Source organism: Seriola aureovittata, chromosome 10 (assembly GCF_021018895.1).
Source record: "Seriola aureovittata isolate HTS-2021-v1 ecotype China chromosome 10, ASM2101889v1, whole genome shotgun sequence".
NCBI lineage: Eukaryota > Metazoa > Chordata > Actinopteri > Carangiformes > Carangidae > Seriola > Seriola aureovittata.
Window position 1 is genome coordinate 27,441,375 of NC_079373.1, and position 15,792 is coordinate 27,457,166.

Here is a 15,792-nt window from a genome sequence, read left to right on the forward strand (position 1 = left end):
CTCAGGTTCTGGAGAGACAGAAGAAAGTTTTTATCTGACGGTGGAAATATAACTCAGTGTCATTAAACTGTCCAGGACAGAAAAGTTTTAGTTATTAACTAATTAAAAAAAACTATCAAATCTAGATTAATGTTTGAGAAACTTCAGGAACCTGCTGCTCCGCTCACTTTGTGTTTTCCTTCATTTCCATTCACGTCTCAACCGACTGATTTTATAAAAAACATTATTATTAAAAGTGAGACTTTACGAATTCATCAGAATCAATAAAGGTTGATTCGAATCACGTGGAGAACGGAGGACGTTCGTCACTGAAGGATGAACGTCACTGTTGAGACACTTTCCCTGAATGTGAAGCTGAATCTCTCTGAACATGAGACTGTTTTGATTTGTTTTTTTTAAAAACACTGTCAGTGCCAAACCTGTTCACAGCTGTGTTTGTGTGAGATGGAAACTGATGAAGAGGAGGAGGAGGAGGAGGAGGAGGAGGTCGTACCTGAGCAGAGCTGCTTGTGAAAGAAAATAAACTGTAAAAATATTAGTACAGGAAGTTACGATGAGTTAGTTTATATTTCATGGAGGATGGAGGAGAAGAAGAAGTGACGGTGTTAGTGTTTGAAAGTCTTCCTCTGAAGAGACTCTGCTTTGTTGTAGTTCTGACTGTAACACAAAGATCATTATTAAACATTATTTCCATCTGCAGACGTCGTTAATGAAAATATGATCAACAAAACCTCATCACAACACACTTCAAATCTCCTCCAGTGTAAAGGTGTGTGTCCATGTGTAGTGTGATTATAGATCAGGTCTAGCTTCTATATTAATACTGTGAAAGTATCAAAGCCTCAGTCCACAGAGAAATGCACACAGCCTGTATTCAGAAACTGAGCCTTAAAACCAGCCGTCAGGACTTCTGGAACTTTGTGATGTCACAACGAAGCAGTCCACCATCAGGAAAATGTAAATTATGGGACCTTTAAAGCATCAGGCTGGTTTTACTTTATACAAGTATAAAGTTTCATTTTTTGAAAAGCAGGGTCTCTGCAGGTCTCCAGGACTCTTTAAAGAACTGAATGTTTTCACAGTTTCTCCTCGTGTCTCTTGGTTTTGCTTTGAAGTGTGATGTGTTGGAGACGTGACGATAATATCCTGAATCTCTCTGATTAGATACGATGTGAATCAGAGAGATTCACATCACGTGGAACACAACGATACAATCCTGACATTCAAAATTACATCAAAACAAATTCAATGAAAAGTTTGACTCCAGGACAAAGCTCTTTAATGAAGCTGTTAAACTAAACCAAGCAGACCAGACCTGATCCAGATCAGACTGTATCACCAATGAGAGGAGAAGTGAAGTGAAGTTCATCACCGCTCTCAGGTTATAGTTTAGATTCACAGGAGACTGACTGGTCCGATATTTGACCTAAATATGAGACAAATGTCCGAGAAACAGGAAACACAACACTGAGTCGATGACGGTGAAGTCCTGGATCTTTTCTCTGAAACACCACACGGGGGCGATAGAGCAGCTGTTTTAAATTTCACTCTCTAGCAGGAACTTTACTCAAACCATCTTAAAATCTAACAACAGGTAAACTGACGTCCAGTTTTTATCCACGGATCATTAGTACTTTGTATAATTAATACCTCTAATCTGATTTAATGTAATGATCCAGAGAAGCTCAGACTGACTTCCTGCCTATGAAGCTTAAGGATTCAGTTTTACAAAGGAGTTAGATGTGGGGATTAAGTGACTTCTGACCTGAATACAGCACCCTGTCCCGTCTGGGTCAAAGGTCAGGTTTGTAAAAGGGAACAGTGATGCTGTTTAATCCTGTGATTAACCAGAGCCGGTGAAAGACTGATACTGCAGGCCACAGCTGAGTGTCACCACCATCAAACTTCACTTCTCTGTTCACCTGTTGATGTTTCCTTCGGTGCAAGGAACTTACTGTTTTCACTGAACTTGGATTATTTGTTTTTTCTCACATTGCACCTGCAACCTGGAAAGAAACATCCAAAACAATCACTCAGGTCCATAAGTATTTGGACAGTGACACTTTTTTTATTTTTTTTTTATTTAGTCTCTTTACACCACAACAATAGATATAAAATGAATCAGTCAAGATGTGGTTGAAGTGTAGACTTTCAACTTTGATTCAAGGTGTTTCACAGAAATATTGCATTAACTGTTAAAGGATAACAACTACTTTTACATATACACATTTTAAATTTTGAAATTCATTTTATGCATCTTTGATCTACTTGTACGCTGCAAAGCATCCACATCAAACCTCTGGGACAGTGTAACTCAGTGTCCAAGAATAAAGGAGAGAGAATCAGCTTTTCGTTTCTATGCTCATTACCTGTGGAACAAACTTCCTGAATGAACACCTGAGGTCTGCTAAAACTATCAGCTCATTTAAATCAAACATTGTTTACTGTGGCTTACTAAAAAATTAGATACATAACCTTCAAGTGCTGCGCTTGTTGTTTTGGATTTGGTATTTTTATCTGACTTTCCTTCTTTTCTTTCATGGTCCCTTGTATTTTTTTTTTTTTCTACCTGAAATAAATTGCAGATGAGGTCTGTACATTGATATTACAATAAAAATTTAATGAATTAATGAATGAATGATGATTTTTTTTTTTTTGGTGCTGAACATTGTTGGTCAAAATGAAATATAATTATATAGATTAAAAAAAAAGCGAATAATGTCATAGTATAGAAAGGCATAAAAATCTCAAATAACATCATAGTGTAGTAAGGTATAAAAACGTCAAAATATAATAAGACATAAAAACGTTGTGGTACAGTAAGACGGAAAAAACTGAAGAAACGTTATATTATATTAAATCATGGAAAAGTGCGATAAATTACATAGTATGTTATGGCATGAATACATAAAACAAGTATATATAATAATATAGGGCGGTAAAGAAGTCACTGTATAGTAAGGCGTAAAAACATCATGAAACATCACAATATAGTATGTCATAAAAATTTAAAAAATCATCATAGTATTGTAAGGTGTAAAAACGTTGATAAACGTCATAGTATGATAAGGTATAAAAAAGTCATTTCATAACAAGGTATAAAGAAGTCATAGTATAATAAGGTATAAAAAAGTCATTTTATAGTAAGGTATAAAAAAGTAATAGTATAGTAAGATATAAAAAAGTCATTTTATAGTAAGGTATAAAAAAGTAATAGTATAGTAAGATATAAAGAAGTCATTTTATAGTAAGGTATAAAAAAGTAATAGTATAGTAAGGTAAAAAAAAAGATCATAGTATAGTAGGGTATAAAAAAGTCATATTATACTAAGGTATAAAAAGGTCATTTTATAGTAAGGTATAAAAAAGTAATTTTATAGTAAGACATAAAAAAGTCATAGTATAATAAGGTATAAAAAAGTCATATTATAGTAAGGAATGAAAAAGTCATTTTATAGTAAGGCATAAAAACTTCAATAAACATCATAGCATAGTAAGACGTAAAAAAGTCATAGTATAGTGAGGCAAAAGAAGTCATAAGAAAGTTATTGTATAGTAAGGCATAAAAAGTCATAAAAACGACATAGTATAGTAAGGCATAAAAACATCAATAAACGTCATAGTATAGTAAGGCAAAAAAGTCAAAGTAACTGTCGTTTTTATGACTTCTTTTGCGTAATAGTATAGTAAGAAATAAAAAGTCATAAAAACGACATTGTATAGTAAGGCATAAAAAGTCATAAAAAGATCATAGTGTAGTAAGGCAAAAAAGTCATATTATAGTAAGGCATAAAAAGTCATAAAAACCTCATAGTATAGTAAGACATAAAAACGACAGTATAGTAAGGCAAAAAAAAGTCACAAAAACGGCATAGTATAGTAAGGCATGAAAAGTCATAAAAACGTCATATTATAGTAAGGCATAAAAACGTCAATAAACGTCATAGTATAGTAAGGCATAAAAAGTCATAGTATAGTAAGGTAAAAAAAAAGATCATAGTATAGTAGGGTATAAAAAAGTCATATTATACTAAGGTATAAAAAGGTCATTTTATAGTAAGGTATAAAAAAGTAATTTTATAGTAAGACATAAAAAAGTCATAGTATAATAAGGTATAAAAAAGTCATATTATAGTAAGGAATGAAAAAGTCATTTTATAGTAAGGCATAAAAACTTCAATAAACATCATAGCATAGTAAGACGTAAAAAAGTCATAGTATAGTGAGGCAAAAGAAGTCATAAGAAAGTTATTGTATAGTAAGGCATAAAAAGTCATAAAAACGACATAGTATAGTAAGGCATAAAAACGTCAATAAACGCCATAGTATAGTAAGGCAAAAAAGTCAAAGTAACTGTCGTTTTTATGACTTCTTTTGCGTAATAGTATAGTAAGAAATAAAAAGTCATAAAAACGACATTGTATAGTAAGGCATAAAAAGTCATAAAAAGATCATAGTGTAGTAAGGCAAAAAAGTCATAGTATAGTAAGACATAAAAATGTCAATAAACGTCATAGTATAGTAAGACATAAAAATGTCAATAAACGTCATAGTATAGTAAGGCATAAAAAGTCATAAAAAAGTCATCGTATAGTAAATTATAAAAACGTCAATAAACGTCATAGTATAGTAAGGAAAAAGTAGTAAAAAGAAAGTCATATTATAGTAAGGCATAAAAAGTCATAAAAACCTCATAGCATAGTAAGACATAAAAACGACAGTATAGTAAGGCAAAAAAAAGTCACAAAAACAGCATAGTATAGTAAGGCATAAAAAGTCATAAAAACGTCATGGTATAGTAAGGCAAAAGAAGTCATAAGAAAGTCATAGTATAGTAAGGCAAAAAAAGTCATAAAAGTGACATATTATAGTAAGGCATAAAAACGTCAATAAACGTCATAGTATAGTAAGGCATAAAAAGTCATAGTATAGTAGGGCAAAAGAAGTCATGAAAACGACATTGTATAGTAAGGCATAAAAAGTCATAAAAACCTCATAGTATAGTAAGGCAAAAAAAATCATAAAAGTGACATATTATAGTAAGGCATAAAAACGTAAATAAACGTCATAGTATAGTAAGGCATAAAAAGTCATAGTATAGTAGGGCAAAAGAAGTCATAAAAACGACATAGTATAGTAAGGCATAAAAAGTCATAAAAACGTCATAGTATAGTAAGGCAAAAAAAAGTAATAAAAACGACATAGTATAGTAAGGCATAAGAAGTCATAGTATAGTAAGGCAAAAAGAAGTCATAAAAGTGACATATTATAGTAAGGCATAAAAAGTCATAAAAACATCATAGTATAGTAAGGCAAAAAAAGTCATAAAAGTGACATAGTATAATAAGGCATAAAAACGTCAATAAACGTCATAGTATAGTAAGGCAAAAAAAAGTCATAAAAACGACATAGTATAGTAAGGCATAAAAATGTCATAGTATAGTAAGACATAAAAACGTCAATAAACGACATAGTATTGTAAGGCAAAAAAAGTCATAAAAACAACATAGTATAGTAAGGCATAAAAAGTCATAATATAGTAAGGCACAAAAAGTCATAAAAACGACATAGTATAGTAAGGCATAAGAAGTCATAGTATAGTAAGGCACAAAAAGTCATAAAAACCTCATAGTATAGTAAGGCAAAAAAAGTCATAAAAATGACATAGTATAGTAGGGCATAAAAACGTCATAAAAAGTCATAGAATAGTAAGGCACAAAAAGTCATAAAAATGACATAGTATAGTAGGGCATAAAAACGTCAATAAACGTCATAGTATAGTAAGGCATAAAAAGTCATAGTATAGTAAGGTATAAAAAGTCATAAAAGTGACATATTATAGTAAGGCATAAAAAGTCATAAAAACGTCATAGTATAGTAAGGCATAAAAACGTCAATAAACGTCATAGTATAGTAAGACATAAAAACGTCAATAAAAGTCATAGTATAGTAAGGCAAAAGAAGTCATGAAAACGACATTGTATAGTAAGGCAAAAAAAGTCATAAAAATGACATAGTATAGTAGGGCATAAAAACGTCATAAAAAGTCATAGAATAGTAAGGCACAAAAAGTCATAAAAATGACATAGTATAGTAAGACATAAAAACGTCAATAAAAGTCATAGTATAGTAAGGCAAAAAAAATCATAAAAGTGACATATTATAATAAGGCATAAAAACGTCAATAAACGTCATAGTATAGTAAGGCATAAAAAGTCATAGTATAGTAGGGCAAAAGAAGTCATAAAAACGACATAGTATAGTAAGGCAAAAAAAGTCATAAGAAAGTCATAGTATAGTATGGCATAAAAACGTCAATAAACGTCATAGTATAGTAAGGCATAAAAAGTCATAATATAGTAAGGCAAAAAAAGTCATAAAAACGTCATAGTATAGTAAGGCAAAAAAAAGTAATAAAAACGACATAGTATAGTAAGGCATAAAAAGTCATAGTATAGTAAGGCAAAAGAAGTTATAAGAAAGTCATAGTATAGTAAGGCATAAAAAGTCATAAAAGTGACATATTATAGTAAGGCATAAAAACGTCAATAAACGTCATAGTATAGTAAGGCATAAAAAGTCATAATATAGTAAGGCAAAAGAAGTTATAAGAAAGTCATAGTATAGTAAGGCAAAAAAAGTCATAAAAGTGTCATCGTATAGTAAGGCATAAAAATCATAAAAACGTCAATAAACGTCATAGTATAGTAAGGCATAAAAAGTCATAATATAGTAAGGCAAAAAAAGTCATAAAAACGTCATAGTATAGTAAGGCAAAAAAAAGTAATAAAAACGACATAGTATAGTAAGGCATAAAAAGTCATAGTATAGTAAGGCAAAAGAAGTTATAAGAAAGTCATAGTATAGTAAGGCATAAAAAGTCATAAAAGTGACATATTATAGTAAGGCATAAAAACGTCAATAAACGTCATAGTATAGTAAGGCATAAAAAGTCATAATATAGTAAGGCATAAAAAGTCATAAAAACGTCATAGTATAGTAAGGCAAAAAAAGTCATAAAAACGACATAGTATAGTAAGGCAAAAAAAAGTCATAAAAACGACATAGTATAGTAAGGCAAAAAAAGTCATAAAAACATCATAGTATAGTAAGGCAAAAAAAGTCATAAAAGTGACATAGTATAATAAGGCATAAAAACGTCAATAAACGTCATAGTATAGTAAGGCAAAAAAAAGTCATAAAAACGACATAGTATAGTAAGGCATAAAAATTCATAGTATAGTAAGACATAAAAACGTCAATAAACGACATAGTATTGTAAGGCAAAAAAAGTCATAAAAACAACATAGTATAGTAAGGCATAAAAAGTCATAGTATAGTAAGACATAAAAACGTCAATAAACGACATAGTATTGTAAGGCAAAAAAAGTCATAAAAACAACATAGTATAGTAAGGCACAAAAAGTCATAAAAACGACATAGTATAGTAAGGCATAAAAAGTCATAGTATAGTAAGGCAAAAAAAGTCATAAAAGTGACATATTATAGTAAGGCATAAAAAGTCATAAAAACATCATAGTATAGTAAGGCAAAAAAGTCATAAAAGTGACATAGTATAATAAGGCATAAAAACGTCAATAAACGTCATAGTATAGTAAGGCAAAAAAAGTCATAAAAACGACATAGTATAGTAAGGCATAAAAATTCATAGTATAGTAAGACATAAAAACGTCAATAAACGACATAGTATTGTAAGGCAAAAAAAGTCATAAAAACAACATAGTATAGTAAGGCATAAAAAGTCATAGTATAGTAAGGCACAAAAAGTCATAAAAACGACATAGTATAGTAAGGCATAAAAAGTCATAGTATAGTAAGGCAAAAAAAGTCATAAAAGTGACATATTATAGTAGGGCATAAAAACGTCAATAAACGTCATAGTATAGTAAGGCATAAAAACGTCAATAAACGACATAGTATAGTAAGGCAAAAAAAAGTCATAAAAACGACATAGTATAGTAAGGCAAAAAAAAGTCATAAAAACGACATAGCATAGTAAGGCAAAAAAAAGTCATAAAAGTGACATATTATAGTAAGGCATAAAAAGTCATAAAAACGTCATAGTATAGTAAGGCATAAAAATGTCAATAAACGTCATAGTATAGTAAGGCATAAAAAGTCATAGTATAGTAAGGCATAAAAAGTCATAAAAACGTCATAGTATAGTAAGGCATAGAAAGTCATAGTATAGTAAGGAAAAAAAAGTCATAAAAGTGACATAGTATAGTAAGGCATAAAAATTCATAGTATAGTAAGACATAAAAACGTCAATAAACGACATAGTATAGTAAGGCAAAAAAAGTCATAAAAGTGACATAGTATAGTAAGGCATAAAAAGTCATAAAAAGTCATAAAAACGACATAGTATAGTAAGGCATAAAAAGTCATAAAAACGTCATAGTATAGTAAGGCAAAAAAAAGTCATAAAAACGACATAGTATAGTAAGGCATAAAAATTCATAGTATAGTAAGACATAAAAACGTCAATAAACGACATAGTATAGTAAGGCAAAAAAAGTCATAAAAATGGCATAGTATAGTAAGGCAAAAAAAGTCATAAAAACGACATGATATAGTAAGGCATAAAAAGTCATAGTATAGTAAGGCAAAAAAAGTCATAGTATAGTAGGGCATAAAAAGTCATAAAAACGACATAATATAGTAAGGCATAAAAAGTCATAGTATAGTAAGGCAAAAAAAGTCATAGAAATGACATAGTATAGTAAGGCATAAAAAGTCATAAAAACGACATAATATAGTAAGGCATAAAAAGTCATAGTATAGTAAGGCAAAAAAAGTCATAGAAACGACATAGTATAGTAAGGCATAAAAAGTCAAAAAAACGACATAGTATAGTAAGGCAAAAAAAGTCATAAAAAGTCATAAAAATGGAATAGTATAGTAAGGCATAAAAACGTCAATAAACGTCATAGTATAGTAAGGCAAAAAAGTCATAAAAGTGACATAGTATAATAAGGCATAAAAACGTCAATAAACGTCATAGTATAGTAAGGCAAAAAAAGTCATAAAAGTGACATGGTATAGTAAGGCATAAAAAGTCATAGTATAGTAAGGCAAAAGAAGTCATAGGAAAGTCATAGTATAGTAAGGCAACAGAAGTCATAAGAAAGTCATAGTATAGTAAGATATAAAAAGTCATAAAAACATCATAGTATAGTAAGGCAAAAAAAAGTCATAAAAGTGACATCGTATAGTAAGGCAAAAAAAAGTCATAGTAAAGTAAGGCAAAAAAAGTCATAAAAACGACATAGTATAGTTAGGCATAAAAAGTCATAAAAACGTCATAGTATAGTAAGGCAAAAAAAGTCATGAAGGTATCGTATATTAAGGCATAAAAACCTCAATAAACGTCATAGTATTGTAAGGCAAAAAAAGTCATAAAAACGACATAGTATAGTAAGGCATAAAAAGTCATAGAATAGTAAGGCACAAAAAGTCATAAAAACCTCATAGTATAGTAAGGCAAAAAAAAGTCATAAAAACGACATAGTATAGTAAGGCAAAAAAAAGTCATAAAAACGACATAGTATAGTAAGGCATAAAAAGTCATAGTATAGTAAGGCACAAAAAGTCATAAAAACCTCATAGTATAGTAAGGCAAAAAAAGTCATAAAAACGACATAGTATAGTAAGGCAAAAAAAAGTCATAAAAACGACATAGTATAGTAAGGCAAAAAAAGTCATAAAAACATCATAGTATAGTAAGGCAAAAAAGTCATAAAAGTGACATAGTATAATAAGGCATAAAAATTCATAAAAACGTCATATATAGTAAGGCAAAAAAAGTCATAAAAACGACATAGTATAGTAAGGCATAAAAATTCATAGTATAGTAAGACATAAAAACGTCAATAAACGACATAGTATTGTAAGGCAAAAAAAGTCATAAAAACAACATAGTATAGTAAGGCATAAAAAGTCATAAAAACTCATAGTATAGTAAGGCACAAAAAGTCATAAAAACGACATAGTATAGTAAGGCATAAAAAGTCATAGTATAGTAAGGCAAAAAAAGTCATAAAAGTGACATATTATAGTAAGGCAAAAAAAGTCATAAAAACATCATAGTATAGTAAGGCAAAAAAAGTCATAAAAGTGACATAGTATAATAAGGCATAAAAACGTCAATAAACGTCATAGTATAGTAAGGCAAAAAAAAGTCATAAAAACGACATAGTATAGTAAGGCATAAAAATTCATAGTATAGTAAGACATAAAAACGTCAATAAACGACATAGTATAGTAAGGCAAAAAAAAGTCATAGTATAGTAAGGCATAAAAAGTCATAGTATAGTAAGGCAAAAAAAGTCATAAAAACGACATAGTATAGTAAGGCATAAAAAGTCATAGTATAGTAAGGCAAAAAAAGTCATAAAAACGACATAGTATAGTAAGGCATAAAAACGTCAATAAACGTCATAGTATAGTAAGGCATAAAAACGTCAATAAACGACATAGTATAGTAAGGCAAAAAAAGTCATAAAAACGACATAGTATAGTAAGGCAAAAAAAGTCATAAAAACGACATAGTATAGTAAGGCAAAAAAAGTCATAAAAGTGACATATTATAGTAAGGCATAAAAAGTCATAAAAACGTCATAGTATAGTAAGGCATAAAAACGTCAATAAACGTCATAGTATAGTAAGGCATAAAAAGTCATAGTATAGTAAGGCATAAAAAGTCATAAAAACGTCATAGTATAGTAAGGCATAGAAAGTCATAGTATAGTAAGGCATAAAAAGTCATAGTATAGTAAGGCAAAAAAAGTCATAAAAGTGACATAGTATAGTAAGGCATAAAAATTCATAGTATAGTAAGACATAAAAACGTCAATAAACGACATAGTATAGTAAGGCAAAAAAAGTCATAAAAGTGACATAGTATAGTAAGGCATAAAAAGTCATAAAAACGTCATAGTATAGTAAGGCATAAAAAGTCATAAAAACCTCATAGTATAGTAAGGCAAAAAAAAGTCATAAAAACGACATAGTATAGTAAGGCATAAAAATTCATAGTATAGTAAGACATAAAAACGTCAATAAACGACATAGTATAGTAAGGCAAAAAAAGTCATAAAAATGGCATAGTATAGTAAGGCAAAAAAAGTCATAAAAACGACATGATATAGTAAGGCATAAAAAGTCATAGTATAGTAAGGCAAAAAAAGTCATAGTATAGTAGGGCATAAAAAGTCATAAAAACGACATAATATAGTAAGGCATAAAAAGTCATAGTATAGTAAGGCAAAAAAAGTCATAGAAATGACATAGTATAGTAAGGCATAAAAAGTCATAAAAACGACATAATATAGTAAGGCATAAAAAGTCATAGTATAGTAAGGCAAAAAAAGTCATAGAAATGACATAGTATAGTAAGGCATAAAAAGTCATAAAAACGTCATAGTATAGTAAGGCAAAAAAAGTCATAAAAATGGAATAGTATAGTAAGGCATAAAAACGTCAATAAACGTCATAGTATAGTAAGGCAAAAAAAGTCATAAAAATGGCATAGTATAGTAAGTCATAAAAAGTCATAAAAACGACATAGTATAGTAAGGCAAAAAAAGTCATAAAAGTGACATGGTATAGTAAGGCATAAAAGTCATAGTATAGTAAGGCAAAAGAAGTCATAGGAAAGTCATAGTATAGTAAGGCAACAGAAGTCATAAGAAAGTCATAGTATAGTAAGATATAAAAAGTCATAAGAAAGTCATAGTATAGTAAGGCAAAAAAAGTCATAAAAGTGACATCATATAGTAAGGCAAAAAAAAGTCACAAAAACGGCATAGTATAGTTAGGCATAAAAAGTCATAAAAACGTCATAGTATAGTAAGGCAAAAAAAGTCATGAAGGTATCGTATATTAAGGCATAAAAACCTCAATAAACGTCATAGTATTGTAAGGCAAAAAAAGTCATAAAAACGACATAGTATAGTAAGGCATAAAAAGTCATAGAATAGTAAGGCACAAAAAGTCATAAAAACCTCATAGTATAGTAAGGCAAAAAAAGTCATAAAAATGACATAGTATAGTAAGGCAAAAAAAGTCATAAAAACCTCATAGTATAGTAAGTCAAAAAAAGTCATAAAAATGACATAGTATAGTAAGGCAAAAGAAGTCATAAAAACGTCATAGTATAGTAAGTCAAAAAAAGTCATAAAAATGACATAGTATAGTAAGTCAAAAAAAGTCATAAAAGTGACATATTATAGTAAGGCATAAAAACGTCAATAAACGTCATAGTATAGTAAGGCATAAAAAGTCATAGTATAGTAAGGCATAAAAAGTCATAAAAACGTCATAGTATAGTAAGGCATAAAAAGTCAAAAAAACGACATAGTATAGTAAGGCATAAAAAGTCATAGTATAGTAAGGCAAAAAAAGTCATAAAAGTGACATAGTATAGTAAGGCATAAAAAGTCATAGTATAGTAAGGCAAAAGAAGTTATAAGAAAGTCATAGTATAGTAAGGCAAAAAAAGTCATAAAAGTGTCATCGTATAGTAAGGCATAAAAACGTCAATAAACGTCATAGTATAGTAAGGCATAAAAAGTCATAATATAGTAAGGCAAAAAAAGTCATAAAAACGTCATAGTATAGTAAGGCAAAAAAAAGTAATAAAAACGACATAGTATAGTAAGGCATAAAAAGTCATAGTATAGTAAGGCAAAAGAAGTTATAAGAAAGTCATAGTATAGTAAGGCATAAAAAGTCATAAAAACGACATAGTATAGTAAGGCATAAAAAGTCATAAAAACGACATAGTATAGTAAGGCAAAAAAAGTCATAAAAACATCATAGTATAGTAAGCAAAAAAAGTCATAAAAATGACATAGTATAGTAGGCATAAAAAGTCATAAAAACGTCATAGTATAGTAAGTCAATAAACGTCATAGTATAGTAAGGCAAAAAAAGTCATAAAAGTGACATGGTATAGTAAGGCAAAAGAAGTCATAGGAAAGTCATAGTATAGTAAGGCAACAGAAGTCATAAAAAGTCATAGTATAGTAAGGCATAAAAAGTCATAAAAACATCATAGTATAGTAAGGCAAAAAAAAGTCATAAAAGTGACATCGTATAGTAAGGCAAAAAAAAGTCACAAAAACGACATAGTATAGTTAGGCATAAAAAGTCATAAAAACGTCATAGTATAGTAAGGCAAAAAAAGTCATAAAAACGACATAGTATAGTAAGGCATAAAAATTCAGAAAAACCTCATAGTATAGTAAGGCAAAAAAAAGTCATAAAAACGACATAGTATAGTAAGGCAAAAAAAGTCATAGAATAGTAAGGCACAAAAAGTCATAAAAACGACATAGTATAGTAAGGCATAAAAAGTCATAGTATAGTAAGGCACAAAAAGTCATAAAAACCTCATAGTATAGTAAGGCAAAAAAAGTCATAAAAGTGACATAGTATAGTAAGGCAAAAAAAATCATAAAAGTGACATAGTATAGTAAGGCATAAAAAGTAATAAAAACGACATAGTATAGTAAGGCAAAAAAAATCATAAAAGTGACATAGTATAGTAAGGCATAAAAACTTCAATAAAAGTCATAGTATAGTAAGGCATAAAAAGTCATAAAAACGACATAGTATAGTAAGGCAAAAAAAGTCATAAAAATGACATAGTATAGTAAGGCAAAAAAAGTCATAAAAGGGACATAGTATAGTAAGGCATAAAAAGTAATAAAAACGACATAGTATAGTAAGGCATAAAAACTTCAATAAAAGTCATAGTATAGTAAGGCAAAAAAAGTCATAAAAATGACATAGTATAGTTAGGCAAAAAAAGTCATAAAAGGGACATAGTATAGTAAGGCAAAAAAAGTCATAAAAATGACATAGTATAGTAAGGCAAAAAAAGTCAATAAACGTCATAGTATAGTAAGGCAAAAAAAGTCATAAAAATGACATAGTAGAGTAAGGCAAAAAAAGTCAATAAACGTCATAGTATAGTAAGGCAAAAAAAGTCATAAAAGTGACATAGTATAATAAGGCATAAAAACATCAATAAACGACATCATATATTAAGGCATAAAAACGTCATAAAAATGACATAGTATAGTAAGGCAAAAAAAGTCATAAAAACGTCATAGTATAGTTAGGCATAAAAAGTCATAAAAACGTCATAGTATAGTAAGGCAAAAAAAGTCATAAAGGTATCGTATATTAAGGCATAAAAACGTCAATAAACGTCATAGTATAGTAAGGCAAAAAAAAGTCATAAAAACGACATAGTATAGTAAGGCATAAAAAGTCATAGTATAGTAAGGCACAAAAAGTCATAAAAACCTCATAGTATAGTAAGGCAAAAAAAGTCATAAAAGTGACATAGTATAGTAAGGCAAAAAAAATCATAAAAGTGACATAGTATAGTAAGGCATAAAAACGTCAATAAACGTCATAGTATAGTAAGGCATAAAAAGTCATAAAAACGACATAGTATAGTAAGGCAAAAAAAATCATAAAAGTGACATAGTATAGTAAGGCAAAAAAACTTCAATAAAAGTCATAGTATAGTAAGGCATAAAAAGTCATAAAAACGACATAGTATAGTAAGGCAAAAAAAATCATAAAAGTGACATAGTATAGTAAGGCATAAAAACTTCAATAAAAGTCATAGTATAGTAAGGCATAAAAAGTCATAAAAACGACATAGTATAGTAAGGCAAAAAAAGTCATAAAAATGACATAGTATAGTAAGGCATAAAAGTCATAGTATAGTAAGGCAAAAAAAGTCATAAAAGGGACATAGTATAGTAAGGCATAAAAAGTAATAAAAACGACATAGTATAGTAAGGCATAAAAACTTCAATAAAAGTCATAGTATAGTAAGGCAACAGAAGTCATAAGAAAGTCATAGTATAGTAAGATATAAAAAGTCATAAAAGTGACATCGTATAGTAAGGCAAAAAAAAGTCACAAAAACGACATAGTATAGTTAGGCATAAAAAGTCATAAAAACGTCATAGTATAGTAAGGCAAAAAAAGTCATAAAAACGACATAGTATAGTAAGGCAAAAAAAGTCATAGAATAGTAAGGCAAAAAAAAGTCATAAAAATGACATAGTATAGTTAGGCAAAAAAAGTCATAAAAGGGACATAGTATAGTAAGGCAAAAAAAGTCATAAAAATGACATAGTATAGTAAGGCAAAAAAAGTCAATAAACGTCATAGTATAGTAAGGCAAAAAAAGTCATAAAAATGACATAGTAGAGTAAGGCAAAAAAAGTCAATAAACGTCATCGTATAGTAAGGCAAAAAAAGTCATAAAAGTGACATAGTATAATAAGGCATAAAAACATCAATAAACGACATCATATATTAAGGCATAAAAACGTCATAAAAATGACATAGTATAGTAAGTCATAAAAAGTCGTAAGAAACTCATAGTATAGTAAGGCATAAAAAGTCATAAAAACCTCATAGTATAGTAAGGCAAAAAAAGTCATAAAAGTGACAGAGTATAGTAAGGCAAAAAAAGTCATAAAAGTGACAGAGTATAGTAAGGCACAAAAAGTCATAAAAACATCATAGTATAGTAAGTCATAAAAAGTCGTAAGAAACTCATAGTATAGTAAGGCTTAAAAAGTCAATTTATAGTAAGGCATAAAAAGTCAGAAAAACCTCATAGTATAATAAGGTATAAAAATGTCAATAAACGTTGTAGTATAATAAGGCTAGGTTACAGTAAGGAACCGTCATTTATTGAAAATGTTGTGAAGTGTTGGAAGAAGGTTCAGGACA

General features: G+C 29.1%; 1 protein-coding gene across 1 annotated transcript in view; it reads left to right on the forward strand.

Annotated features, from left to right (window-relative positions):
* The window catches only part of LOC130176434 (GRAM domain-containing protein 2A), a 28,561-nt gene extending 27,862 nt beyond the window's left edge, over positions 1-699 (forward strand). Inside the window, exon 12 of the mRNA XM_056387528.1 lies at positions 1-699. This exon is cut by the window's left edge and continues 852 nt beyond it. The gene's annotated coding sequence lies outside the window, so the exon portion shown is untranslated.
* Positions 700-15,792: the final 15,093 nt, after the last annotated feature.